Genomic DNA, 27,526 nt, shown 5'->3' on the forward strand with positions numbered 1-27,526 from the left:
AAACCATCATATATGGTAAAATCACTGGGGACACACTCCCCACACACCAAGAAGGGTCTTTTGAAATTGGTGTCTAAGTAAACATCATCAACACATAACAAAGTTGATAAGTTATAGGCACAGATCAGAACAGTGGCTCGTGTTGTAGACTGTTTCCAAAGCCCTTGCTTTGCAGTGTCTCAGTTCAGTATCATCAGAGTCCTTTCCTGTAAGAGTTATGATCCTTTTGCTTTTTAGTTTTCAACAGCTTTGTTGAGGCATAATTGACATACAATAGGCTGCACATATTTTGAAGTATATACTTTTATTTTTTAAAAATTTTAAAAAAATGTTTATTTATTTTTGAGAGAGAGAGAGACAGAGTGCGAGCAGAGGAGGGGCAGAGAGAGAGGGAGGAGACACAGAATTGGAAGCAGGCTCCAAGCTCTTAGCTGTCAGCACAGAGCCCGATGTGGGGCTCGTACCCATGAACCGTGAGATCATGACCTGAGTCGAAGTCAGACGCTTAACCAACTGGGCCACCCAGGTGCCCCGAAGTGTATACTTTTCTAAGTTTTGCCATATGCATACACCCATGAAACCATTACCACAATCAAGATGGTAAACCTATGCATCACCCTCCAAGGTTTCCTGGTTCCCCTTTATCATCTCTTGCCCACCCCTCTCCCAAGCAACCTAGGGGCAGATTAGTATCTGCTTTCTGTCACCATAGATGAGTTTGCACATTCTCAAATTTTCTCTGAATAGAATCACACACTCTGCACTCATTTTTGTTGCTGTTGGGGTTCTTTCAGTCGGCATGATTATTTTGAGTTTCATCCACATGGCTGCATAAATCAAAGTTCATTCCTTTTAATTGTTGAGTAGCATCCCGTTGTATGGATATATGACCAGGTTACATTCACCTGCTGAGGACCCTGGGGTTGCTTCCAGTTTGGGGTTATTATAAATAAAGTTGCTGTGAACATTAATGCACAAGTCTTTATATGAATATGTGCTTTCTTTTCTTTTGGGTAAATGCTTCCACGTGAATTGCTTGGATCATATAGTAGGTATATGTTTAATTTCTTGAGAAACTACAAAGCTGTTTTTCAACTTGTTCATATCATTTATATTCTCAGCAGCAGCATAAGAAAGTTACCGTTCCCTCTATTCACACCAAATCTTGGTATGGTCAGTCTTTATCATTTCAATTTAATTTTAATTTAATGTAATGGATGCATAGCGGCATCTTACCGCGGTTTTAATTTGCATTTCCTTACTGACTAATTATGTTGAACATCTTTTCCTGTGCTTATTTGCCATCAGTATACATTTGGTGAAGTGTCTCTTAAAATCTTTTGCTCATTTTTTTATTGGGTGCTTTGTTTTGTTATTACTGAGTTTTGGGAGTTGTTTTTTTTTTTTTTTTTTTTTTTTTTTTTTTTTTTTTTTTTTTAATATATTCTGAACGCAAGTCCTGCATGAGACATGTACTTTGCAAATATTTTCTCCCAGTCCTTGGTTTGTCTTTTCATTCTCTTAACAGTGTCTTTTGAAGAACAGATGTTTTTGACTTTGTTGAAGTCCAATTTATCAATTTTTTAAATAGATCATGCTTTTGATATGGTATATAAGAAATCTTTGTATTATCCAAGATCAAAAAGATTTTCTCCCATGTTTTCTTATAGAAGTTTTTAGTTTTAGTTTTTAAATTTAAGTCTAGGATCCATACTGAGTTAAATTTTGTATATGGCGTGAGATATGGACTGAAGCACTTTTTTGAGAGCACACAGATTTTCAATTATTCCAGCATTGTTTGTTGAAAAGATTATCTTTCTCCACTGAATTTACCATTATATGTTTGTTTAAAATCAGTTTTCCATATATGTGTGAGTCCATTTTTGAACTCTCTGTTATGTTTTATTGACCTATTTGTCTATCTTGGTGTAATCGTATATTGTCTTGATTACTATATATTTAATATTGTCTTGATTACTACAGCTTTAAAATAAGTCTTGAAATCAGGTAGTATCTGTCCTCCAAAATTATCGTTCTTCAAAGTTGTTTTGGCCATTCTAGGTCTTTTGCATTTCCATATGAATTTTAGAATTTGATTTTCATTTCCTACAAAAAAAAATCTTGTTGAGAACTTGATTGGGATTACATTAACTCAATACATCAATTAAGGAGGATTTATACCTTAATTATATCAAATCTTCTGACCCATGAACAAGGTGTACCTCTCCCTTTATTTAGGTCTTGTTCCCTCAGCAATGTTTTCTAATCTTTGGTGTACAAGTCTTTCTTGTCTTTTGTCAGGTTTATCCCTGAGTATTTCATATATTTGATGCTATTTTATTTTCTTAAGTTTATTTTTTAAAATTTATTTTGAGAGAGTGAGAGACGAACAAGGAGGGACACAGAGAGAGGGAAAGAGAGAGAATCCCAAGCAGGCTCCACACTCTCAGTGCAGACCCCAATGCGGGGCTTGAACTCAGGAACCACAAGATCATGACCTGAGCCAAAATCAAGAGTCCAATGCTTAACTGACTGAGCCATCTGGGTGCCCTTCTTTGATGTGATGCTATTTTAAATGTTACTGCTTCGTTCTGTTTCTGATTGTTGCTGGTATTTAGCCATACACTTGATTTTCATATATTGATTTTGTGTCCTTCAATTTCACTAAACTTGTGTTTTAGTTCTAGCAACGTTTTTTGTTTTGTTTTGTTTTGTTTTTTGGTAGATATAATCAGATTTTTTACATAGATGATCATGCTGTCTAAGAATAAAGAGAGTTTCACACCTTCCTTTCCGATCTGAATACCTTTTATTTGTTTTCCTCATTGGATTGTACCGACTAGAACTCCAATCCAGTGTTGAATAGAAGTAGTGAGAGCAAACATCCTTGTCTTGTTGCTAATCTCAGGGGGAAAGCATTTCATCTTTCACTATCAAGTATCATGTTAGTAGATTTTTTGTACATGCTTATATTCATTTTCTGTTGCTCATAATGCATTACCCCCAAACTTAGCAACTGAGAGCAGCAGTTATTATCTCACAATTTCCGTGGGTCAGGAATCCAGACATGGCATAGCTGGATGCGTCTGCCTTCAGGTTTCTCACAAGACTGTGATCAAGGCATTAGCTGTGACTGTCGTGCCATCCAAAGTCTGAGTTCAGGGAAGACCCACTTCCAAGCTTACTCATGTGGTTGTTGGCAGGATTCATTTGACTGTGGGTGTCAGTTCCTCTTTAGGTCTTGACCTGGGGACTCCATCAACCCTTTGCCACATGGGGCTTTCCGTAGGCAGCTCAACTTCTCTCAGAACAAGTCAACGAGAGAGCGTGAGAGGGCCAGCAAGAGGAAAGTCACATTCATTTTGTAAACTAATCTCAGAAGGGACATCTTATCACTTTTGCAGATTTCTGTTTGTAAAAAAGTGAGTCATCATTAGGTCTGGCCCACACTTAGGGGAAGGGCTTATATAGGGGGCAGGCAACATCAGAAGCCATCTTATAGTCAGCCTACTACAATGCCCTCTGTCAAGTTGAAGAAGTCACCTTCAGTTCTTAGTTTGCTGAGAGTTTTTATCAAAAATGGATGTTGGATTATGTCAAGTGAATTGTACTTCGTGTGGTTTCTTTCTTAGTTCGTCTCATCTGGTGACTTTTTAAGGCTTGTTTACACTGATTGGATTTTCAGATGTTAAACCAAAACTGAATTCCTGAGATAAACATCACTTGCTCATGATGTATTACCCTTTTTACATATTGTTTGATTCTACTTGACAAAACTTTGTTTATAGTTCTTATACCTATGTTAGTGCAATATAAGAAATACTGGTCTGTAGGTTTTTGTTTGTTTGTTTTCTCATAATGTGTTTGCCTGGCTTTGGTGAGAGGGTGGTAGTGTTGGCCTCATAGAACCAGTTGGAAAGTAGTCCCTCCTCTTTGGTTTTTGGGAAGAGTTTGTGTAATACTGGCATTATTTCTTCTTTATGTATTTGGTAGAATTTATCAGTGAAGCTATTTGGGCCTAGCAATGACTTTGTGGGAAAATTTTTAACTACAAATTCAATTTTCTAGTAGATATAAGTCTACTCATATTATCTATGTCTTTTTTTTTTTAACGTTTATTTTTGAGACAGAGAGAGACAGAGCATGAACAGGGGAGGGGCAGAGAGAGAGGGAGACACAGAACCTGAAACAGTTTCCAGGCTCTGAGCTGTCAGCACAGAGCCCGACGCGGGGCTCAAACTCACGGACTGCAAGATCGTGACCTGAGCCGAAGTCGGACGCTTAACCGACCAAGCCACCCAGGCGCCCCATTATCTATGTCTTTTTAAGTAAGCTTGGTAGTTTGTGTCTTTCAAGGAGTCTGTCCATTTCATATAAATTGTCAAATTTGTTAGCATCAAGTTGTCCATAACATTTCCTTCTTACCCTTCTAATATATGTGGGATTTGTAATGTCACCTCTCTCATTCCCGATATTGGTAATTTGTGCATTGTCTCTCTTTTTCTGGTGAGACGTTTATCAATTTTGTTGTTTTATTTTGCAAATAAAGAATTATTGGTTTCATTGATTTACTTTTCTGGGGTTTTTGTTTGTTTTCTATTTCGTTGATTTCACCTTTGACTTCTGTTAACTCCTTTCTTCTGCTTACTGTGCTTTTATTTTGTAATTTCTTTGGGTAGAAGTTTAGGTCTTTGATTGAGACTATCTTTTCTAATATAAGCTATATTATAAGCTATAAATTTCTTCCTGGGCACTGCTGTCTCAGCAGCCCATGCTTTTTGAATTTCATTTTCATTTAGTACAAAATACTTTGTAATTTCTCTTTTGACTTCTTCTTTGATACATGGGTTATTTAAAAGTGTCCTACGTTACTTAGTTTCAAAATACTTGGGGATTTTACAAATATCTCTGTTATTGATTTTTAATTTCATTTAGAGAAATCTAATGAATTTAGAGAATCTAATTTGTTAGAGAATCTAATTTGTATAGCTTACATACTTTTAAAATTATTGACACTTGTGTTATGGTCCAGAATATGGTCTATTTTGATAAATGTTTCTTGTGTACTTGAAAGGCAAATGGTTTGATGTTCTTATTGAGTGGGTTGTTCTATTAATGTCAATCAGGTAAAGTTATTTGAGTCTTCTACATCCTTGCTTATTTTCCATCTACTTTTATCAATTATTGAGAGGGTAGCATTAAAATCAACTATAATTGTGTATTTGTCTATTTCTCCTTACAGCTCTATCAGATTTTGCTACATGTATTTTAAAACTGTTTTATTAGGTTAATAAATGATTATGATTGTTATGTCCTTCTGATGCAGTAATCCTGTTTTCATTATGCAATAGCCTTTTCTATCCCTGATAATATCCCTTCCTCCAAAATCTATTTTGTTATTAATATAGCTACCAAAGCTTTCTTTTGACTAATGTTAGTGCGATTATCTTTCATTATTCTTTTACTTTTAACCTATTGGTATTATAATATTTAAATTGTATTTCTTTTGGTAGCATATAAGTGGGTCTTGTTTTCTTTGTCAATCTGATAACCTGCGTTTTAACTGGATTGCTAGATCATTTACATTTAATGAGAATATTGACATTCTTTGATTTACATCTATCATCTTGCTATTTGTTTTCTGTTTGCCCCACCTGTTCTTTCTTCCTATTTTCCCTCTTTTTCTGCCTTCTTTATATTGAGTGTTTTTAAACTTTGTTTTATATCCTTTGTTGACTTATTAGCTATACCTTTGTTTTATTGTACTAGTAGTTGCTTTAAGGTTTATACTATGCAACTTTCACCCCTTGTAGTCTACCTTCAGGTGATGCTATATCACTTCACACTTAGTATAAAAATCTTACAATAGCATAGTTCTATTTCTCCCCTCCCAGCTTGTATGTTATGGTTGTCATACATTTTATTTATGCATATGTTTAAAACTCTATTATACACTGGGGTTTTAAATTTTTTTGTTGTTTTTTAAGCAATTATCTTTTCAAGACTTAAATCATAAATAACATTCTTTTTAAAAAAAATGTTTATTTATTTTAGAGAGGGGGTGGAGAGCACACATGTGTACATGAGCAGGAGCAGGGCAGAGAGAGAGAGAGGATACAGAGAATCCTAAGCAGGCTCCTTGATGCTCTAACCCATGAACTGTGAGATCATGACCTAAGCCAAAATCAAGAGCTGAACACTTAACCAACTGTTAAGTTGGTACTCCTCATAAATTAAATTCTTACAGATTTACCCAGGTAGTTACCATTTCCAGTGCTTTTCAGTCCTTTATATAGATCCACATTTCTTTCTGGTATCATTTTCCTTCTGCCTGAAGACTTCCTTTAGTATTTCTTGTACCGATGGTGTGGTGGTGATTAAATCTTTCAGTGTTATATCTTAAAAAGTTGTTGTTTTGCCTTCATTTTTGAAATAGTTCTGACTAAACATAGAATTGTAGGTTGGAAATTGTTGGGATGAGCACTGGGCATTGTATGTAAGTGATGAATCACTGAATTCTACTCCTGATACCAATGTTGTACTGTATATTAACAAAAATTTAAATAAAAAATGGTAGATTGACAGGTTCTTTTTAGTGTTTTAAAGATGTTTTCTCTCTGTCTTTGAGCTTATATTTTTTATGACAAGAAATATGATGTCATCCTTACATTTATTCCTCTGTACATAATATGCTGTATTCTCTCTTTATCATTGACTTTGATCAATTTGATTATAATGCAGTTTGGAATAGTTTCCTTGTTGTTTTGTGTGTGGTTGGGGTTCACTGAGATTCTTGGATCTCTGGCTTTAAAGTTTTCACCACATTTGGAAAACTTATACCTATTGTTTCTTCAAGATTTTTTTTCTGTCCTCCCCATCTCCTTCATGGATTCCAATTACATATCCCTTGTGTTGCTTGAAGTTGTCCCATGGCCCATTAATGCTCTTTTCTTTCCTCCCTTCCTTCCTTTCTTTTTTTTTCTTCTTCCTTTTTTCTGTCATTCTTTCTTTCCCTTTTTTTTGAGTCTTTTTTCTCTATGTTTTTCATTTTGATAATTTCTACTGCTATGTCCTAATATCCACTGGTCTTTACTCCTGCTATTTCTAACCTCTTGTTAATACCATTTAGTATTTTTGTTTGTTTGTTTACTTTTTTTTTCCTCTCAGACATGATAGTTTTCATGGTACTTTGAGTGTTTTCTCAGACATGGAAGTTTGATCTAAAAATTTTCATGTTTCTACATATAGAATATAGTAATGATAACTATTTTAGAGTTTTTTCCTGATAATTCTAACATCTATGCCAACTCTGGGTTGTATTTGGTTGATTGATTGAGTGATTGATTATTCTTCTCACTATGGGTCTTATTTTCCAGTTTTTGTTTGTTTGTTTTCTTGCCTTGCAATCTTTGATTTGATGCCAGCCATTGTGAATTTTAACTTGTTGGGTTCTGGATATTTTTATATTCCTATAAATATTCTTGAGTTTTTTTTTTTTCAGGGATGTAGTTACATTATTTGAAAACAGTTCAGTCATTTCAGGTAGTGTTTTATAATTTCTTACTTAAATCTAGGGCTAATTATTCCCTACTAGTAAGGCAAGAACTTCCTGTGTACTCTACCTAATGCTGCATGAATAGTGACTTTTCCCAGCCTGGCTGGTGATAACATATTATCCTGGCTCAGTGTGAGTGTTAGGCACAGTTTTCTCTGATTCTCTCTGATGGTTCATTCCCCACCCTCAGCTGGTTTATTCACACACATGGTTTGATCAATATCCTCCTAAGTAGTTGAGTGGAACTCTTTACAGATCTTTACAGAACCCTCTCTTTGTTCACCTCTCTCCTCTCTGGTACTCTGACCAGCTATTACTAGTTGCCTTGGTCCCCCAGACTCTCAGATTTCTCTCTCCAACTCAAGGAGACCATGAAACTCTGCCTAGTATTCCCCTTTCTGCACCACAACCTGGAAACACAAACAGTAAGATGGGGTAATCATAATTTTCATCTCATATCTTTCCTTATATCAGGGATCATTGTTCACTGTCTGATTTTCAGTGACTTGAACACTGTTCTTTCAAATATTTTGTCTGGCTTCTGTGGTTGTTTCAGGCAGGAATATAAATCTGGTCCCTCTTGCTCTACCCTGGCTAGAAGTGGAAATATGATCATGCAATTAAAAAAATTTTGGGGGGCACCTGGGTGGCTCAGTTGGTTAAGCATCCGACTTCGGCTCAGGTCATGATCTCCCAGTTCGTGGGCTTGAGCCCCGTGTTGGGCTCTGTGTTGACAGCTCAGAGCCTGGACCCTGCTTTGGATTCTGTGTCCCCTTCTCTCTCTGTTCCTCCCCTGTTCATGCTCTGTCACTCTCTCTCTCAAAAATAAATAAAGATGAAAAATATTTAAAAAAAATTTTAAGTTTATTTATTTATTTTGAGAGAGACAGAAAGAGAGAGAGAGAGCATGAGTGGGGTCAGGGGCAGAAAGAGAGGGAGAGAGAATTCCAATCAGGCTCCATGCTGACACAGAGCAGAGCCCAAGGCAGGCCTAGAACTCACAAAGTGTGAGATCATAACCTGAACCAAAGTCAAGAGTTGGATGCTTAACCGACCGAGCCACCCAGGTGCTCCAATTATTCCATTTTAAAATGAGCTCAAGAGGGCTTAGTGCTGTGGTAAGTGGTAGAGCTAGAATTTATGCCCCATTCTTTTGACTCCTGCTTCAAAAGCATCATCTTAGAAATATCTGTATAGCTGGAGAAACTGCAGGGCTTTCCCCTTCCTCTCCCCAGCTTATGGCTTTTAATAATTGCTCATTTTATGTTTAATCCTTAGTTTTTGTTGGTTTGTTGTCATTTTTGTATGTTTCTTTGTTTGTCTTTAGGAGTACAGGTGAGCAGCTACTGGGGACTGTTGATCTACTCTCCATCTCTCTTTTCAGGGAGAATAATGTCCTCCCTGCTCTGTAGAGCTCTGTAGAGCTCCATTCTCTAAAGCCTGGTGTTTGTTGTGAATCAGCAGAGAACCTTTCTCTCTGTGTTTGAACCTTGTGTAGATGCTCATTCAGCTTCTGTTCTTATTTCTTAGGTTCACTGATACATCATATCCTTGCCTAGTTCAGAACCTTTGTTTGTTTCTTCCTCTGGTAGAGCACTCTTCTGTCATTCTTTCCTTCAAATTCTATCCCTCATTACAACCCCATCCCAAGTTTTGTTTCTACTAGGAAACCTTCCCCACCTATGCAATTTCTACCTCTATGAAATCATGCTAGGTTTGTTTGGACGAGATGCTCCCAAAGCCCCTTCCAGCTCTGAAACGAATTTTGTGGGGGTTAATATTACTCTCCCCCCATTCTAAATTACACCATTTGGCAAAAGTTGACTCTGAATTATATTCTAAATTTGTTCCATATATCCTCTGCACTCTGTCTGGCAAGGTGCCAATCAATAAGTTGCAAATAAATGTGGTTGAAAGGAGGGATGAATGGCATTTCTTCCCTGGTCATGCAGTGTATGGGTTTTTTTTTCTTTTTTTAACCAGAAAATACGTTTCCTGAGGGCAGAGCTAATGTATTTTGCTTATTTGACATTACCTATAAGACCTACCCTATGCTAGAGGCATTGCTGAGTGTTTGCAAGGATTCTGATTCCAAGAAATCACTGGCAACCTGATTGCCCAGAATCATGGTACCAGGCTCAGGTGATAATATAGTCCCCAAGTAAATATATGTTGAATCAACAATGAGATGGCTCTGGAATAGAGAGTTTAGCAAGACCTTCATGCTTACACAGAGAAACAAAGGTGCAGATAGTGCAGACACACTCAAATTTTATTGTTTGTTTGATACATGTGCGCTTTGAGGCTTATACTTAATGTGAGTCTGTTGAATGATTTACAGGTATCCTCATGCACCGAGATGAAGGGCTTTATTATAAATCTCCCTCCTTGTGCTGTAGGATACTGTGCATTTTTCAATGCTGTAAACATAAATAGAAAAGTGTTTTCTCTGTGACAAGGACAAATGTCACTTGGCAAAGCTCTTAAAGATGCAGACTTTTGAATTTGAGTTCTCATTATTACCGTGTCCTGATTCAAGAAGTAAGTATAAAAGATGCTTTATACTTATAAATTTTATTCCACAAACCTTTGTAATAAGGAAAAAAACAATAAACGTTATCATATAAAAGCAATACATGGAGAAAATAGTGTTAAGCAAAAATAAGAAAATGAAATCCATTCCTATCTCCAACATAGATAACCACTGATAACATTTTAGAGCATATTCTCTCAGTCTTTTTATACACATATTTAATTCAAAAATGTAATTGTGCTGAACATATTATTTTTGCATGCTTTTTCATTGAGTGACATGGAGACTATTCAGTATATATTCATAAAAATTCTCCAGATTCTCATTTCTCACTGCTATTTAGCACTTCCATGTATGAATCTACTATAACTTATTTATCCAGACCCCTAATCTGGGTCATGTTTGTCATTTTCAGTATTTTTGTTGTCATGAAATCAGAAGAATAAGAGTCTTTGCAACTAAAGCTTTGTGTACATCCCGGATTCTTTCCTTAAAATAATTCCCTAAAAGTGGAATTCTTGGGTCAAGAAGTATGTGAAATTCAAAGGCTTTTGACACCAAAACTACCTTCGTTCTGGGGCGCCTGGGTGGCTTAGTCAGTTAAGCGTCCGACTTCGGCTCAGGTCATGATCTCACGGTTTGTGAGTTCAAGTTGTGAGTTCGAGTTGTGTGTCTGTGCTGTCAGCTCAGAGCCTGGAGCCTGCTTGGGATTCTGTGTCTCCCTCTCTTTCTGCCCCTCTCCCACTCACACTCTGTCTCTGTCTCTGTCTCTGTCTCTCTCAAAAATAAGTAAACATTAAAATTTTTTAATAATAAAAAAACTACCTTCACTCTAATTTAATCTCCTAACAATGCATGGAGCACTTTTTCAATGTGATATCATTTGTACTTACAAACTTTATGTAGGAAAAATTTAAGGCATCCATATTTAATAGTTGAGGAAATCAAGGTGCCGATTTCTAGAGAATCAAGGGCATAGAGGATTAACACCAGAGCTATGAGCCTGCTTTCTCTATTCCTTACACTACTGGAACAGTATCCATTGCATCTATACAAGTGGTATTTGGAAAAGCTGAGTCTGGTAGCTTCCCTTATCAAAATCAAGATTTATTAGTCAAACAGTTATTGAAAACAAAGTTAGACTACAAAGCCTATGATGGTAATAAGATGAGTCATACCTTTAGACCATCAGGAGTTATTTGCCATCAGGAGGCAGCAGAAAGTCACTTTCCACCTCCCCAAGAATGAAGTGTGGGTTTTCCTGAGAAGATAGTCTCTCTCTCTCTCTCTCTCTCTCTCTCTCTCTCTCTCTCTCTCTCCTTGTTAGACAGGAAGTAAGATTTATTGGTGGGCATGAATAAGAAGGGGGCAATGCTGAGGTTCTCATGAATGCAGAGCCCACCATTTGTCCAGAGGGACCCGATTAGGGATGTATTTGACCCCACAACCATCTGAGATGAGCCACTTTTCACCACCATGCCTTCAAATTCATCCACATTACAGTTAGTAAAGCCCCACTTCTTGGATATGTGGATCTTCTGGTGGCCAGGGAACTTGATCTTGGACCCGTAAGACCTCAATCACATGCTCCTTGTTCTACGGCTGAGTATAGATGGACATGATGATGTGGCCAATGTAGACCCCAGCCACGGTGCCCTGCGGTCTTCCAAAGGCACCCCACATAGCTGTCTGGAGCCTGTCAGCTCTGTCCAGCCCAGGACAACATCTTAGTGATAAGGATGACGTGGAAGGGGTGAAGCTGCACTCAGAAGTGAAAAACCCTCTTTGTTACAGATTTGCACTCTGTACTTGTGCACGCAGATACAGGCATCTTCCAGGGCTTCAGAAGAGAGCTGCTCATTCATCTGACACCATGTGGCCGCATCGTGGGAACTCATCCACTTTTGCCTTCTTCCACCCCAGGTCACAGATGTAGATCTTGGCCTCAGAGACACCTCTGCAGAGGCGAGGCTTTGGATATGGGTTGTTCTTAGAATAGCGGTTACACTGGGCAGCCCGTGGCCCATTGCAACACCAGGATGTTCAGTGTGTGGAGGGAAAAGAGAAGATAGTCTCTTTTCTACTTTGCTACCTGTTGCATAATCACAAGCTACAGAACTTTGCTTTGTATCCAAACTGAAATTTATGAAATTAGGACTTCCAGTTCAAATTAAGATTGAAAATAAGTTCTGTATATTTATTTTTTTAAGTTTATTTATTTTGAGAGAGAGAGTCAGCATGGGTAGGGGAGGGGCAGAGAGAGAGGGAGAGAGAGAATCCCAAGCAGGCTTCATGTTCGGCATGGAGCTGGATGTGGGGCTGGATCCCACAAACCATGAGATTACAACCTGAGCCAAAGTCAAGAGTCAGATGCTCAACGGACTGAGCCACCCAGGCACTTTAAGTTTTGTGTATTTCTTCATAAAATCTCAGCTCTTCTTACAACTTTTTTTTTTTTAACTTATAAGGGATTATCTCACTGTATGCTTTGAGCTACACTTAAAGTGGATTTCCTAAGAGATATATTTTTTTAAGTAGGCTCCATGCCAAATGTGGGGCTGGAACTCACAACCTCGAGATCAAGAGTTGCATGCTCCACAGACTAAACCACCCAGGCACTCTTGGATTTTATTTTTAAAACAAGATTCTGGGAGGAAGGGGTGGGGGAAGAAAAAAAGAGAGAGAGAAGAAAAAAACATAGAAGACTCTTAAAGATAGAAAACAGAGTTGATGGAGGGAGGTGGGTGGGGGATGGGCTAGATGGGTGATGGGTACTAAGGAAGGCACTTGTTATGATGAGCACTGGGTGTTGTATGGAAGTGATGAATCACTGAATTCTACTCCTGAAACCAATATTGCACCATATGTTAACTAACTAGAATTTAAATAAAAATTTGAAAAGAAAACAAGACAAGACTCTAACTCCAATATAACTTGTCACTCTTGATCTAGTTAATTTTGTGATCTTTAACTTTCCAGGATGCTACTGTGAAAGAAAAACAAACAAAGACATAGCCAGATGTAGTTCTTCACTGCCAAACAATACCATAATTCTTTCAAACCTAGGAGACATTTCCTTAGCCTGGGATGTGCTTTTCAACTTGTAGGCCTCCTATTTCAAAGTACATTGATTGTAAAAATGGCACAACTGGACATGCCCCTCTGGATCCATGGCCTTTGCAACCTGACTTTGAAACTTCTCCCATCAAAGGTGAAGTTTCTATCCCCATCCCATGAAACTGGCCTGGCCCTGTGACTTGGTTTGCCAATAGAATGCAGTGTTGTTTCAGTTCCAAGCCTAGGTCTTATAAGGTCTTGTGTACATCTGCTTGCTCTCTTGGACCCTGATGATCTATGTGAACAATGCCAGACCAGCCTTTGGGGACGTGAGCAATCACAAGGAGGAGAGCCATCTCAAGCAAGGCCCGCACAGACTAGCCAGTGCCTAGCTGATCCGCCAACTAACTACTGACACATGAGTGTTTCCAGATGCGATCATCTTAGCCTGGCCCAGACCAGAAGAACCACCCAGCTGATCCACAGACCCATGACCTCTCGTTTTATTTTCGGGGTGGGGGGAAGAGAGAAAAATTTGTTATGCAGCATTATTTATGACAATAGATAGCTGATACTTTGGGTCTAAAGCAACTGAGCCAATAATGATTATGTACCATTCCCCTGCCTAGGATTCAGAATGAAATAAGTCTGGGAGAGAAAAGATTTTGTTTCTGATTTGGCAGGTTTTGTAGATATAGATCAATGAAGAGGTCTGGCTGTATTTATACACACTGATGATTTACCTCCTGATAGTCTTTCTGATTCCCACTAGTAATGCTTAAAACTCAGTTCAAAAATATTTCACTGGCCTGGTGTCCAGCTACTCCCAATCATATGTCAGGACCACATTAAACCATTCCTTGCTCCCCAAACACACGTCAAACACAGTAACACTGGCATGCCTTCACTTAAACCTGATAATCCTTCCTTCCTTCCCTCTTCATCAAAATATTTTGGGTAGTCTATGAAGCAGTTGATTTCCTTAAAGTTTCTCTCCTCTGTGAAACATTCTTATTCACAGGCTTTCATCCTCCAGTATAATAATTTTTTCTTTCTTCTCTGTTTATTTTAATATTTATTTTATAATGCTTGCTTCAGTTTGACTTATGGCGAAAGATCTAAAATTCTGCCAGTATTAGCCAATCTAAAAGGTTAAGAAAAAATAAAGTAAGTTTCAGACAGTGTTTTAGGTATCTTCTTATAGAATGTGGTTATGATTTTCTGCCTTAAGGAAAAAAAAAAAGAAGCAAAAGTCATTTTAGCCGTGTTTAGAGTTCAGAAAGCGATGGTATTTTGGCTTAAAATATACCATGGAATCAGAATTAACTTTCTACAGGTCATTATACCATAGCCAAATCATTGTTTGTGTTTTTCTTATTGTATTATTATTTTTTTTAAGAAGTAAAATGGAGCAGACCTCTACTCCAGAGAGAGGAACAGGAGAGAGAGAGAAAGAAGAAAGACCTGGCCCAGTTCAGGTCGAGAGGAGGAATCGGTGGAGAATCTCATCAGTGTTCTGAATGCTACAGCCAGGATTCATCCATCTTGTTAAGGTAAGTAAACTCAAGCCCCGGACTCCCCCTCATGTAAGACAAGCACAGCTAAGCTTTCATCTCACATAACACTTGAATATCTCCTTTCCTATAAACCACTTCCATCCTGAAAGGAAAAGGCTACAGTTTATGAACATTTGTATTGGTCATATTTTACCATATGGCTAACAGGGAAAAGTTAGAGGATGGTTGTTTGATGGTGCTTTGTTTGAAACACACATCTAAATAAGTTTGCTTTTTCCTCGTTAAAGAACTTAAAAAAATTTTTTTTAAATGTTTATTTTTGAGAGAGACACAGAGTGTGAGTGGAGGAGGGGCAGAGAAAGAGGGAGACACAGAATCTATAGCAGGCTCCAGGCTCTGAGCTGTCAGCACAGGGCCTGACGTGGGGCTCGAACCCACAAACCGTGAGATCATGACTTGAGCTGAAGTCGGATGCTTAATGGACTGAGCCACCCCGGTGCCCCCAAGAACTTTTTATAATAATGCTCCATTTAATTGAAACATGTTAGTGAGCTGAGACGTGAAATAGGTTATGAATCAACACGTAAAGCTAGAAGCCATTTTGCAGCATGGAGTCCCAGCCATAAGACACTCCGTTCCACTGGCTAGCATAATGTCTTGCCCATAGAATAAACTCAAAAAGGTTTCTGTCTGCAAAACAAAATGGATACAATTGAGTTACCAGAGTTTTAAGTGGTATTGAATAGAACATCAATAGAAGGAATAAAAAGAAAACTGATTTTATTACAAAGTCATTGTGGATCAATAATACATAATAACACAGACACGAGAAGCAGTCAGTGACAGAAGACATTCAATGATTTATGAGCACATTAAGTTCATGAAATAATAAGCCCATGCTGTTACATACTATCTTTTTCTGAATCGATAGCTATGGAATTGAATAAGAAAGTGGAATGTTTTCAAAAGGTGCAATAATAAGGACGACAAAGCTGTGAGAAGTTGCTTATCTGGAGGATATTTCCAGTATCTAGCTACATAAGAATAAAAAATTAAAAGGTTTAGCATGGAATAAACCCAGATATGTTCCCCATAGCAAACTTTGTAGACACGTTGGTGGACCACGATTAATCACTGTGTCAATGAATGGTTCTCTGGTTAAGAATCTCTTTTCTAAGATGGCAAATCTTAGATGCTGGGTTCGTGTCCCCCTTTCCACGGGGTCATGAAGGAATCAGTGTGTTAACAGTAATGCAAACACCCCAAGCCCCATCCCACTCCAGGATTCTGGCTAGTGTGAGCTGAGGACAAATACATGATGTGGGTATCCAGAGAAATGGCAGCCAATTAAACCTATTTTCTGACCCTCCCGCGAATAATGCCATGTTGTCTTTTTCAGCAACCAAAATAAGTCTGCAAAGGAATCCATTCAAAATCTCAAAATATTCCCTTCCTAAAACAGTCCTTCCTCGGAACAAAGGTTCTCATCATACCTTTTATGCCAATTCCTTTCGAGAGTCATTTTCTCTCTGTCTCTGTCTCCCTCTCTCACCCTCCCACACACACCTCCCCACCCACACACACATACACACACGCACACAGCACAAACATCAGTCTCACAAACTCATACACCAGAAATGGAGATGTCCGAGGTCAAACATGAAGCATAATTTTAAAACGTTTTGCTAGCTTATTCCAAAACACAAAATGGAAATTCTAAGCCATGGAAACCTTTATCTGGGTCTTTATTTGAGTGTGTCTTTTTCTAGTTATGTTTCTCTGTTTATGTGGGTTTACTGGTGTCCTCCTGTACCTTCTGTTAGTGCATCCAAAGCCTCTCCCAACCCACCTCTCTCTCTTTCTCTCTCTCTAATCCTCTTTTTTACTTATTTCAGTAACTATGGACAAGAGAGAATGGAGGTGCATATATATTTTATTTGTTCTATTTATTGCATTTTTTATGTTCCCTCTTCCTTTTGTATAACTCAGAAAAGTCTGATGCTATACATTTCTCTTTTAAAAACAATAAAAATCCAATTAAATTGCCTTTTCTGTATTGATTACCAATGGTTTCTACCTCCCTTGAGCCGCTGATTCTGAAAAGAAGCAAGCTTCACCTTCGTTCTGAACTTAGTTTTATGAAGTCAAAGCTTTCCTTTCCAGAAAAAAAAAAAAAAAAGGAGGGAGGGCTTCCAATTTTTTCTTGCAGTCAGAATTTCAGTTGTCACTGCTTCTGGACTTCAATTCTTGACTCTTCTCTGCTAACAATGAGAATTCATGTTTCTATGTCTCTATAATTTTGTTTATACATCATTGTATATACCCAGCCTAAATTCCAGGCCACCCTTGGCACACTTTACCTCACTCTTTTAAATGAAGGATTCTGCTTAGAAGACATCCTTTTCTTTCTCTTTTCACATTCTCATGTAGCCAAACAATTATCTTGCTTTAGAACCTCATTCACTTCCTGATTTAGGCAGAAAACAGCACGTTCTAAAATTACAGCATCTTGGGGATAGAAGGGATTAGTCAATGTATCTAATTTAACTCAGTTGGCTCCCAGCTGTATTCTCATTGGTTTAAAGGATAAGACAAGAAATAGGGCTCATTAGTTGTTAAACTCTCCAAACATTTATAAAGCAAGCCACTGGCAGACACCAGGGATTCAGAAATGAATATGTGGTTCTTGTCTTCAGGAAGCCCATAATCTAGTGGGTGGAAAGAGAAGTAAACAGTTACTAATGATGGAAATCGTTTGCATGAGAGGGAGATACTGTGGGAGCCAAAAACCCAGGTTGGGGGGGGGGGGCGGGCATTTTTAGGAACGGGATGCCTGACCTGGACCTTGAAGGACAAAGCCTCAGAAATTCTCAAACTCTGGAAAACGTCTCTGTGTGAGTGCATGATATTCAAAATGCAGTTGCTGTTGAAGAAGTTACTATAGGAATAACTGTAAAAATGTCACCTTTATACTCAAGATAGCACGGCATGGTGTCTGTGTGGTTTATCGGCAATGGCAGGCTTATTACTTTTAATGCTGTAATTTTCGCAGGGTCACCGTTCTACTTTTCCCTGTTATATGTGTTACATAAAACTGTACTTCTTCATCTCTATTGGAAAAAGCAAAAATGCCTGTAGAGGAAGTTGCTTTTTGATAATGGCATATTTTCCATGAAGAAAATGAAACCCTTGCAAATTCACTTCATTATGCTTGGCTCCCTCCTTCATGGCTGTTGCTTTCATATCAGCTCCCTCTTTCCTTCTCCTCTTCCCCATGCCCCTGCTGTTCCCTCCTGTTGCCCTGATATGGTGATCCTGGCCAGACTAGGGGGACCTCTCCCGTGCTCTTGTTAAATAGGACTTGAAGTACAATTTGATAATTTTCTAATCGTCTTTCGCTACTGGGTATTTCAGCCAAGATAAGTTTGTCTTCATTGAAGACCATTAGAAGGTCCTGGAAAGCTAGGCTGCTTCTGGTGTCATTGTAGGGCAGAGAGCAAGGACTTACTGGGTTGATCAGCACTGATCAGGACACCTCTGATCCAACCCATTCTATACCTGGAATGTTAAGGAACAGGAGGTCATTCCAGGGGCCAGGAGAAAGAGAAGTATGCCACGGGGCTGGAAGAGGAGTCACAGGAACAGCTGAGTGGAATAGACTAGAAAACTGAGCCTTACTGCTAGAGGGCCATGTTGGCTGCAGTCTGGTTAGGAACAAAGAGACTGATGGAGGTAAGAGAGCAGAAGCGGGCACTAGGGGCGCTTGACAACAGGATGTGCTAACTTGGGCTCTCTGGCACACCTCACATACCCATGCAGGCTGCAAAAGCCAACTCGCTCTAAAGAGTGCCAATTTTGTAGCCTCGCACCCCCCTCACTGCCAGGGCCATGCCTTGGCCCCCATTCAAGCATAATGAGAAGGTTTCTATAATTATCGCCCCAGCGTTGGCATTTGCACACAGCTGCGTTATCACACACAGATCTGCCCAGTCCCTGAGAAGGAGTTCCAGAACAAGAGGGCTGCTGTGCTTGATGCCACCGCTGCCTTCAGAGCCCTCAGACCTTGCCCTTTCTTCTTTTTTTTCTTTTCTTTCTTTCTTCTTCTTCTTCTTTTTCTTTCTGACGGGTTTAATTTTAAAAGAAAGAAAATCAGTGAAACTGTCTAATATCCTAGACTATAGAGCCAACTGTTAGCAGGGCTGAAGGTCAGATGCTGGCAGAGCTATTCTCTCGAACTTGCCATGGCCAGTGCCCCTCTTGTGTCAGCTGCGATGAGAAAAGAACACAAACACTAGAGCCCTGCGTATTCCCAGAGGCTCCGGTCTGGACGTGTATCCTGCTTTCTAGGCCCAAGGGGGGAGGCTGGGAAAGAAGAGAATGACTTTTCGTTGCCAGTTTTGGAAGAAAGCAAACAGGTTCTCAAACTTAGGTGCCTTCCATCCCACTGTGAAGCATGGGGTCCAGACCAGAAGAGTCTCCAAATTTTCAGAATTAGAAAGGGCCATGGATGTTTTTGAGGTCCATTTCACACTCGGTGCAGCTTCCTCGTTGGAAATATCCTGAAGCTGTCATCCAAGAAGAAGAATTCTCTCCTTGGCTGCTTCTGGGAACTGGCTGCTCCTTCTCTGGCAAGGGAGCTGGATTTATATCTGAACAGCTCTGATCCTTGGACATTCTTGCTCTCTTCACTCTATAATGGAGAGAGAAAATCATACTAGGTGTCTCCGTAGCTTTAAACCCATCAAGGGGCTCCCATGGCCCTTGGGATCAAGTCCATGTTCACAACAGCTCTGTGTGTTTGGCCCTCCCCACTCTCAGCCTCATCCATGATAACATCTCCCACCCTCCACCCCCACTCTCACCCCCGGAAGAGACAGATGCTTAACATACGGTTTCTTTCATTTTCTAGAATGAACCTCTTTCACTCTTAACCCTCCAGCCCTCTCACCTATAAATTCCTCTTCTGGGAACATTCCTCTGTTTTAAAAAAAATATTTTTTTAATTAATTTATTTTGAGAGAGAGGACACGAACAGGTGAAGAGTAGAGAGAAGGAAAGACAGAATCCCAAGTTGGCTCCAGGCCATCAGTGCCCAGCCCGATGCAGAGCTCAAGCCCACTTAACTGTGACATCATGACCTGAGCCAAGATCAGGAGTCGGTCGCTCAACAGACTGAACCACCCAGGCGCCCCCCAGGAACACTCCTGCCCAGGTTGGCCTTTCTTTCCCTTGCATCATTTTCCGGGAGACCTTTCTGACTTCTAACCCTGATGAACTCCCTTTGCCCTGAGCTCTTGAAGCATTTGCTGTGGGGTTAGCACAATGCTTGGCATGTTGTAGAGGCCTACTGAGATTAGTTGAATGAATAAATGAGTACATGAATCCAATCTTCTTGTAACTTCTACTCTCTTGTCTTAATTCCATCCTCTTCCATATGACAGCCCTTGAAATATTCAAAGACCATCATCCTAATCATTCCAGCATCAGCACGAATCTGGTCCCAGCAGGAAACAAATCCCACACTCAGGCAGGGTAATTGAGGACAGTGTGATAAAAGGGTGTTTACAAAGATGGGCACACCCCAGAGCTAGCAAGAGCAAGATCTTAAACCTGAAGGGTCGAGGGGAAGGAAAGCTTACCTGAGGCCAGAGAGAGTAGTTGAAGCTGGAGGAGAGGACCACCCACCAAGCCTGTAGGAAGGTGGCCAATCGAGGGAATACATACCCATCTCACATTCTTCCCACCCTTTAATCCACCCCCCTGCCCCATGCCTCTCACTGGTAGATAAAGGGCAGGGAGCCTCCTAGGATACAAGGCCCAATGGAAAAAGACGGAGAATAAAAGAATGGGGAGAGACAAATAAAAATTATCCACTACAATCATCCAATCCCAACAGCTACCCTAAATCTACTCCCGCCAGAGTAAACAGCTTGAGTTGTTTCTGCTATTACTCAAAGGTCATGTGTGCTGGATTCCTTATTATCTAAGTCAATGCCATCTGGGCAGGTTCTGGACTGCCATTCATTGCCTGTCCTGAAGCATGTGGCCAGGAATTACCACAATGCTCTTGACACCCTCTGAGTAGCACAGCAGCCAGGGTAATGGATACCAATCTCTGCCACTCTGAATGCTACCTTTGTATTAATGCAGGTTTAACACTGTGGTTCCTTGCTTATTGAATGCATTTCAATTGTTTTTTAATTGGGTTTATGATCAATTAAATCCCCCAGGCCTCCTCACACAAACTACTGTGAAATCAAGCTTCCTCCTAAATTGTACTCATGTCATCGATTTCTGTTGTAACCTAACTGCAAGATTTTACATTTATCCCTGTCAGATTTTATCTTATTTACTTCTGTCCATTGTTCCAGATTTTTAAATCCTTATTTTGTTATCTAGTGTAGCACCTTTTCCTCTCCACTTTGAGTCACTAGCTAATTGCATTAGGTCGTTCTCTTTGTTTTCATCTGTATTGATGATGATTTAAAAAAACTTCTTTGTAATGTTTCATTTATTTTTGAGAGAGAGGGAGAGAGAGAGAACAAGCAAGGGAAAGGGAGAGAGAGAGGGAAACACAGAATCTGAAGCAGGCTCCAGGCTCCAAGCTGTCAACATAGAGCCCGATGCTGGGCTCAAACTCGCAAACCATGAGATCATGACCTGAACCAAAGTCGGGCACTTAACCGACTAGCCACCCAGGCACCCCTGTATTGATGACTGAACACAATCCCAGACAGCTGGGCACGGAAGACCTCCTCTGGTGGAGAGACTGAGTAGTATAGTGTGGGAAATAGAACACTATTTCTGTAGTGGGTTGATGGTATAATGGAAGGCAAAAGATCATGATGAAATAGTTTTGGGGAAAACCCTGGGTTGCACAAATTAAACAAGTTTCTTTCTTAAAGTATCCCTTAGAGCTATTAACATGCTAATGTCTATGGGCTATCTCTGGAATCAGATCTTCAAGACTACCGCATTGATTTGACTATGGAACACTCACACATGTTTGTGTGTATGTGCATATTTGTACACGTGTGTATTGTGTAGTATTGCACAAGATAGGGTTTCACAAAGTTCAACTTGGGAAACGTTGACTATGGAATGGAACAGACCTGAGTTTCACTCCCAGTTCTACCACTTGCCAGTTTGGAGAAAGATAATCTCTCTAATCCTCCGTTTTCTTATCTATGAAGTGGGTGTAAAAGAAGATCTTACCTCATACATTTGTGGTGAGAATGAACTAAGATAATGTATGAATGAATAAGTGCCTCTTACCATGCTAGGATAGTAAATACTCACTAGATGTTAGCCAACATGACACAATATCTTTGTAATTATCATTATCATTAATGTTATTTTGACATCAATCCAGTAGTTAGCTTCCCTACGACAAATACGTCAAATGTAATAGTCTAAACAAGCTGAAAGATATGCAAGAAGGTAGAAATATGTTTCTAGTTTATATGACTTATATGACTGATAAATGATGAATATTCTAAATAAATGAGAAAGATCCTCACAACCCAATAAGAAAAAATAACGTCCTAACAGAAAATAAAGGATGCAGGCAGCTAGTTGACAATAGAAGAAATGTAAGTGGTCTTAAGTTGGAAATTTTTATTCTTAATGAAAAGGGATACTTGTGAAGGCTGCAACTCCCAACCCAGACTTGTAGCACCTGCCTTTTCATTTCACTGGTGCCAGTTGAAAAATGACGACAACAACAACCACAATAATAATAGCTAACGAGAATTTAGCATTTAGTGGACATTGACCACTGTCCTAAGCGTACTATAAATATTTACTCATTTACTTCTCACAATGAAAACTGTGAGGTAGATTTTTTTATTATTATTGTTTCCACTTTACAGATGAGAAGACTAAATATAAAAGATTTAAGTGTACCATTTCTGGAGCAGTTTGGGGTAAATTGTGAAATTTTTGATGGTATCCATAAGGAGCCTTAAAATATGCACATGCTTTGGCTCAATATAGTTCGAGCTGTGGTGCATTGCCCAGGTCTTCTTCACAACTTATTCCTCCAGCTGCCGCCAGCTGATGGTCCTCAGCTCTCAGCCCTCTCTATTGTCCTCAGCTGGAGACATCTGCCTTGTCACCATATGACTTTGGACTGGCCCAGGTGCAATGACCAGATGACACAAAAATATAAAGGCCTAGCTCCCTCACTGCATATAGGACAACTCTATAGGACCGTCGCTGCTGCAGAGCTTCCCATGGGATCAACTGAACCTTTGCGGTGGTTCTGTCACAACTCAACTTCTCCCTCTGCCCAATCCTGCTTCCCCCTCCCCCCAGAGCTTTTGATTCTAAGAGTACTTCCTAAAAAACTTGGGCAAGGTGATCGCCATCTTAGAATCTGCATCCCGGAGAACACACATAGCAGCACCTGGGAATTTAACATCTAAGAACATATCTGAAGTAAAAGCCTACTGTGAATGTAAAGAATTATATATGAACCCTGGTGGATGGTAAAACCACAAGAGGAAGGAACCTAGGTCCCTGAATCAGTGTGTGAAAAATTTCATCCACCAGTTTCAGCTTGGATCTCCAAGCCATAGACATCTGGAAAAAGCTTTGCTCTCATCCTTTCAACAACAATAACAAAGAAGGTGAACAAGCTTCACGGTAATGGCTTTTATTGAACACATGAAAGAACTGAGGTCATAGGGCAAACAACTAGCCTGAAATCTAGAGAGAGATAGGTGACTGCAGGGAAAAACAGGATGCTAGCATTTACCAACCTGTCACAGGGGCTACCAAAAGCCACAGAAGCCCAGCAGAGGATTTAGCTAGAATTTTTAAAATCAAATTGCTAAAGGCTGAGTGTAGGCTAGTATGAGAGAATAAAGCCCCTTAGCTTCAGGCAGAGAAATGTTCACATCTTCTTGTAGGATTTTCCTTTTGGGACCCACAGGTGCTCATGGAAGGTGGGGGGTGGGGGGTGGGTGGCAGATGGGGAGCACTGTTTTTTTTTTAAGTTTGTTTGTTTATTTATTTATTTATTTTAGAGAGAGAGAGATACAGAGTGCAAGTGAGAGAGGGGCAGAGACAGAGGGAGACACAGAATCCAAAGTGGGCTCTGAGCTGTCAGCACAGATTCCGACCTGGGGATCAAACCCACGAACCACAAGATCATGACCTGAGCCGAAGTTGGACGCTTAACTGTCTGAGCCACCCAGGCGTGGATGGGGAGAATTCTAAGAAAGCTTCTCCCTTCTCTGTGACGCTGACTGGTGGAGGGTAAAAACTCCACCCAGACTCCACCCCTCTCTCCCACAAGAAACAAAAACAATCTGCAGGGCTAAGGGCAACAAAAACTGTAGCCTTATGGCACTGGTGGAAACCTGAGTTCATCTAAGGGAAAGAAACAGAGAAAAAAACAACAAGTTTCTGTCCCTGGAATAAGACAGGAGTGCATGCTTGGCCCAGCATTATGTCTGGAAGAGGGGCAGAGATACTTGGGAAGGCTACAACTCCCAACCCAGACTGATAGCACCTGTCTAAGACTGAAGATAATGCAGAGCATCAGAGAATTCCCCCCACCACACTGCCACCTCCATGCTAACAAGTGTCAAATGAAAATAATAGTAGAATAGAGCTGGGAATTGTCTTCGAGGAGCATGACAGTAAGAAGACCCAAAGCCAAGTGGAAAGCAAACTTCAAAATCAACCCATCTCCCGATCATGTTACTACAAGCTTTCATACTAAGGGCATCGCAGAAGGAAGAGCCTGCTCATCTCCAAGCATTAAAAAAATGTATCTACTGTCCTACATAATACATCCTGCTTCCACCAAAAAAAAAAAAAAAAAAAAAAGAAAAAAAAAGAAAAAGAAAAAAAGACATACAAAAAGTCCAGGAAAAACAGTCTAAAGAGACAAAGCAATGATCAGAAACAGCTTCAGTTATGACACAGATATTGGAACTAGTAAGGAATTTACTATGATTCATACATTAAAGTCTCTAATTGAAAAGGAAGATTAAGGGGCGCCTGGGTGGCTCAATTGGTTAGGCGACCAACTTCGGCTCAGGTCATGATCTCGCAGTTTGTGAGTTTGAGCCCTGCATTGAGCTCTGTGCTGACAGCTCAGAGCCTGGATCCTACTTCAGATTCTGTGTCTCCCCCTCTCTCTACCCCTCCCCTGCTCACGCTCTGTGTCTCTCTGTCTGTCAATAATAAATAAACGTTAAAAAAAATTAAAGAAAAGGAAGATTACATGCAAGGATAGTTGATTTCATCAGAGAGATGGCAACAGTAAGAAGAAACAAAATGGAAATGCTAGAAATGAAAAGCAAAGTAACAAAGATGAAGAATGTTTTCAAAAGGCACACCAGTAAACTCAACACAGCCAAGGATATAATCAGTGATTTTGATCAGTAGAGATTATCTTAACTTAAATAAGAAGAGGGAAAAAAAAAGAGTGGGAAGAAAAACAGAAGATCAAAGAGACATGGGACAATACCAAATGATATAACACGTTTGTCATGAAATTTCAGGAGAAGAAAGAGAGAACAAAGCAGAAGAAATATTTGAAGAAATAATGAAGTAATGGCTGAGAATTTCCCAAACTTTGTGACAGACACCAAATTCTAGATCCAAGAGGCTCAGAGAGCATTAAGCAAGGAAAAAACAAAACCTAGGTGCATTGGTTTCCAGTGGCTGCTGTAAGAAATTACCAAACAACAGTGATTTGGTCAATCACAGTTCTGGAAGCCAGAAGTCTGAAATCAGTATCATGGGCCAGAGTCAAATCAGAATGTACTTTCTTTTGAGGCTATAGGGGCAAATCTAGTCCTTGCCTCTTTCAGTCATGGGTGGCTACTGACGTTCCTTGGCTTGGGGTTGAGTCACTTCAGTCTTGAAGACCAGCATCTTCAAATATCTCTGTTCTCTCTTCACATTGCCTTCTTCTCTGTATGTGTGTCAAAAGCACAAGGAATGGGAGAAGGAAGTAGAAATACACTGACATTACATATGAAGCGATATAACAGTCTTTGAAGGTAGACTCTGATTGTAAGCCAATTAAACATGTTTTTAAAGAGGGATAAATAATAATTCAATAAAAGATGAAATGTATTCACAAGAGTGTTAAATTATACCTACAGAAGGCAGAAACGAAGAAATAAAAAAGAGCAAATAGGCAAATAGAAAACAGCTAACAAGATAGTAGATTTTAATCCAATCATACATAATCCCATTCAGTGTGAATGGTCTAAACATACCAGCTAAAAGACAGAGATATTCATATTGGATTAAAAAAAATCAGGACTCAAACACATACTGTCTACAAGAAATCCACTTTAAATATAAAGACACAGGTAGCTTAAAAATAAATGGATAGAGCAATGCATGCCATGCAAACACTACATAAAAGAAAACTGAAGTGGTTATACTGATTACAACAAAAGTAAACTTTAGAACAAGGAAGATTGTCAGTATAAAGAGGAACATCACATAATGACAAAGAAGTCAGTTATTTAAATAATCCTCCGTGTGTGTGCCTAACAATAAAGCTTCAAAATATATGAGGAATAGGGGCACCTGGGTGGCTCATTCGGTCTGAGCCTGTGTCTGTCTGACTCTTGGTTTCGGCTCAGGTCATGATCTCATGGTTTGTGAGTTTGAGCCCCTCCTTGGGCTCCATACTGACAGTGCAGACTCTGCTTGGGATTCTTTCTGGATTCTCTCTCACTCCCTCTCTCTCTGCCCCTCCCCTGCTCATACTCTCTCTCTCTAAATAAACAAATAAATAAACTTTTAAAAATATATGAGGAATAAAAAAGGACCGATCTGAAGGGACAAATAGACAAATCTACAATTCTAGTTGGAATATACTGGTTGATATTTTGCCTACAAAATATCAGGACAGATATAGATGATCTGGACGACACTATTAACCAACTTGACCTCATTGATATTTATAAAATATGCCAAACAACAACAGCAGAATACACATTCTTTCTAAGTGCACATGGCACATGTACCAAGATAGACCCCATTCTGGGCCACAACACAAGCCTTATGATATTTTAAATAGAAGCCATGCAAAGTATGTTCTTACACCATGCTAGAATTAAACTGGAAGTCAATAACGAAAAGCTATTTATAAAATCGTCAAATATTGGGAAATTAAACAACACATTTCTAAATGAGTTATAGGTCAAAAAAGAAGTCTCAATGGAAGTTAAAAGTATTCTGGCTTAAATGAGAAGGAAAATACAGCCTTTCAAAATTTGGCTGATTCTAAGGCTCAGGCAGAAAATCACCCTGAAGCATCTTGTAGTAACAGAAAGCAAGGAAGTTCTAAAACATAAATTAATTAATAAAGAAAACTAAATAGGAAATAAATTTTAAGAGTTGGAGGCATGTCAAAAAGATACAGGAGCCAACCTGAAAGAGCTCCCCATGATCAAAGCCAGAACAATTTGAAGAACAAAATAAATAACATTAATTTTGGAGTATAAACCTAGAGAGCAAATAAATATCCATGATTTCACACTGATATAAATAATTGAATAAAAAAACAAGTGGGGAGAAAGGAATAACTTGTTATAATGCAATTCCAAATAATACATGTAGAAGGAACGAGAGAAATAGAAAATCAGAGCAGTATAGTCATAATTTACATAGCAGACCCCTAATGGATGCAAAAATTAATGGAAAAAACTTTCAGGAGAAACAAAATATTTGCATGGCCTCAAAAGTATCTCCCTCTAAATATTTATTAATTATTATGGTTGTTGAGCATATGCCCATGAAGTCCTAGCTACTCCTTCCTCCAGAAGACTGAGCATAATTCTCCTTCCCTTGAATATGGGCTGGTCTTTACAGTGGAGAAACTGG

The 27,526-nt window shown here is 39.3% G+C and overlaps 1 long non-coding RNA gene and 1 pseudogene across 1 annotated transcript in view; one reads left to right on the forward strand and one right to left on the reverse strand.

Moving 5' to 3' along the window:
* LOC145713807 (large ribosomal subunit protein uL16-like) overlaps positions 1–12,189 on the reverse strand; it is a 49,056-nt pseudogene extending 36,867 nt beyond the window's left edge.
* Positions 12,190–14,548: 2,359 nt separating this feature from the next.
* The window catches only part of LOC145714546 (uncharacterized), a 120,424-nt gene continuing 107,446 nt past the window's right edge, over positions 14,549–27,526 (forward strand). The window contains exon 1 of the long non-coding RNA XR_014136881.1: positions 14,549–14,698. This is a non-coding gene — a long non-coding RNA (uncharacterized LOC145714546). The remainder of the gene's footprint in view (positions 14,699–27,526) is intronic.

The sequence above is a fragment of the Panthera onca genome, chromosome X, assembly GCF_046562875.1.
Source record: "Panthera onca isolate mPanOnc1 chromosome X, mPanOnc1 haplotype 2, whole genome shotgun sequence".
Classification (NCBI taxonomy): domain Eukaryota; kingdom Metazoa; phylum Chordata; class Mammalia; order Carnivora; family Felidae; genus Panthera; species Panthera onca.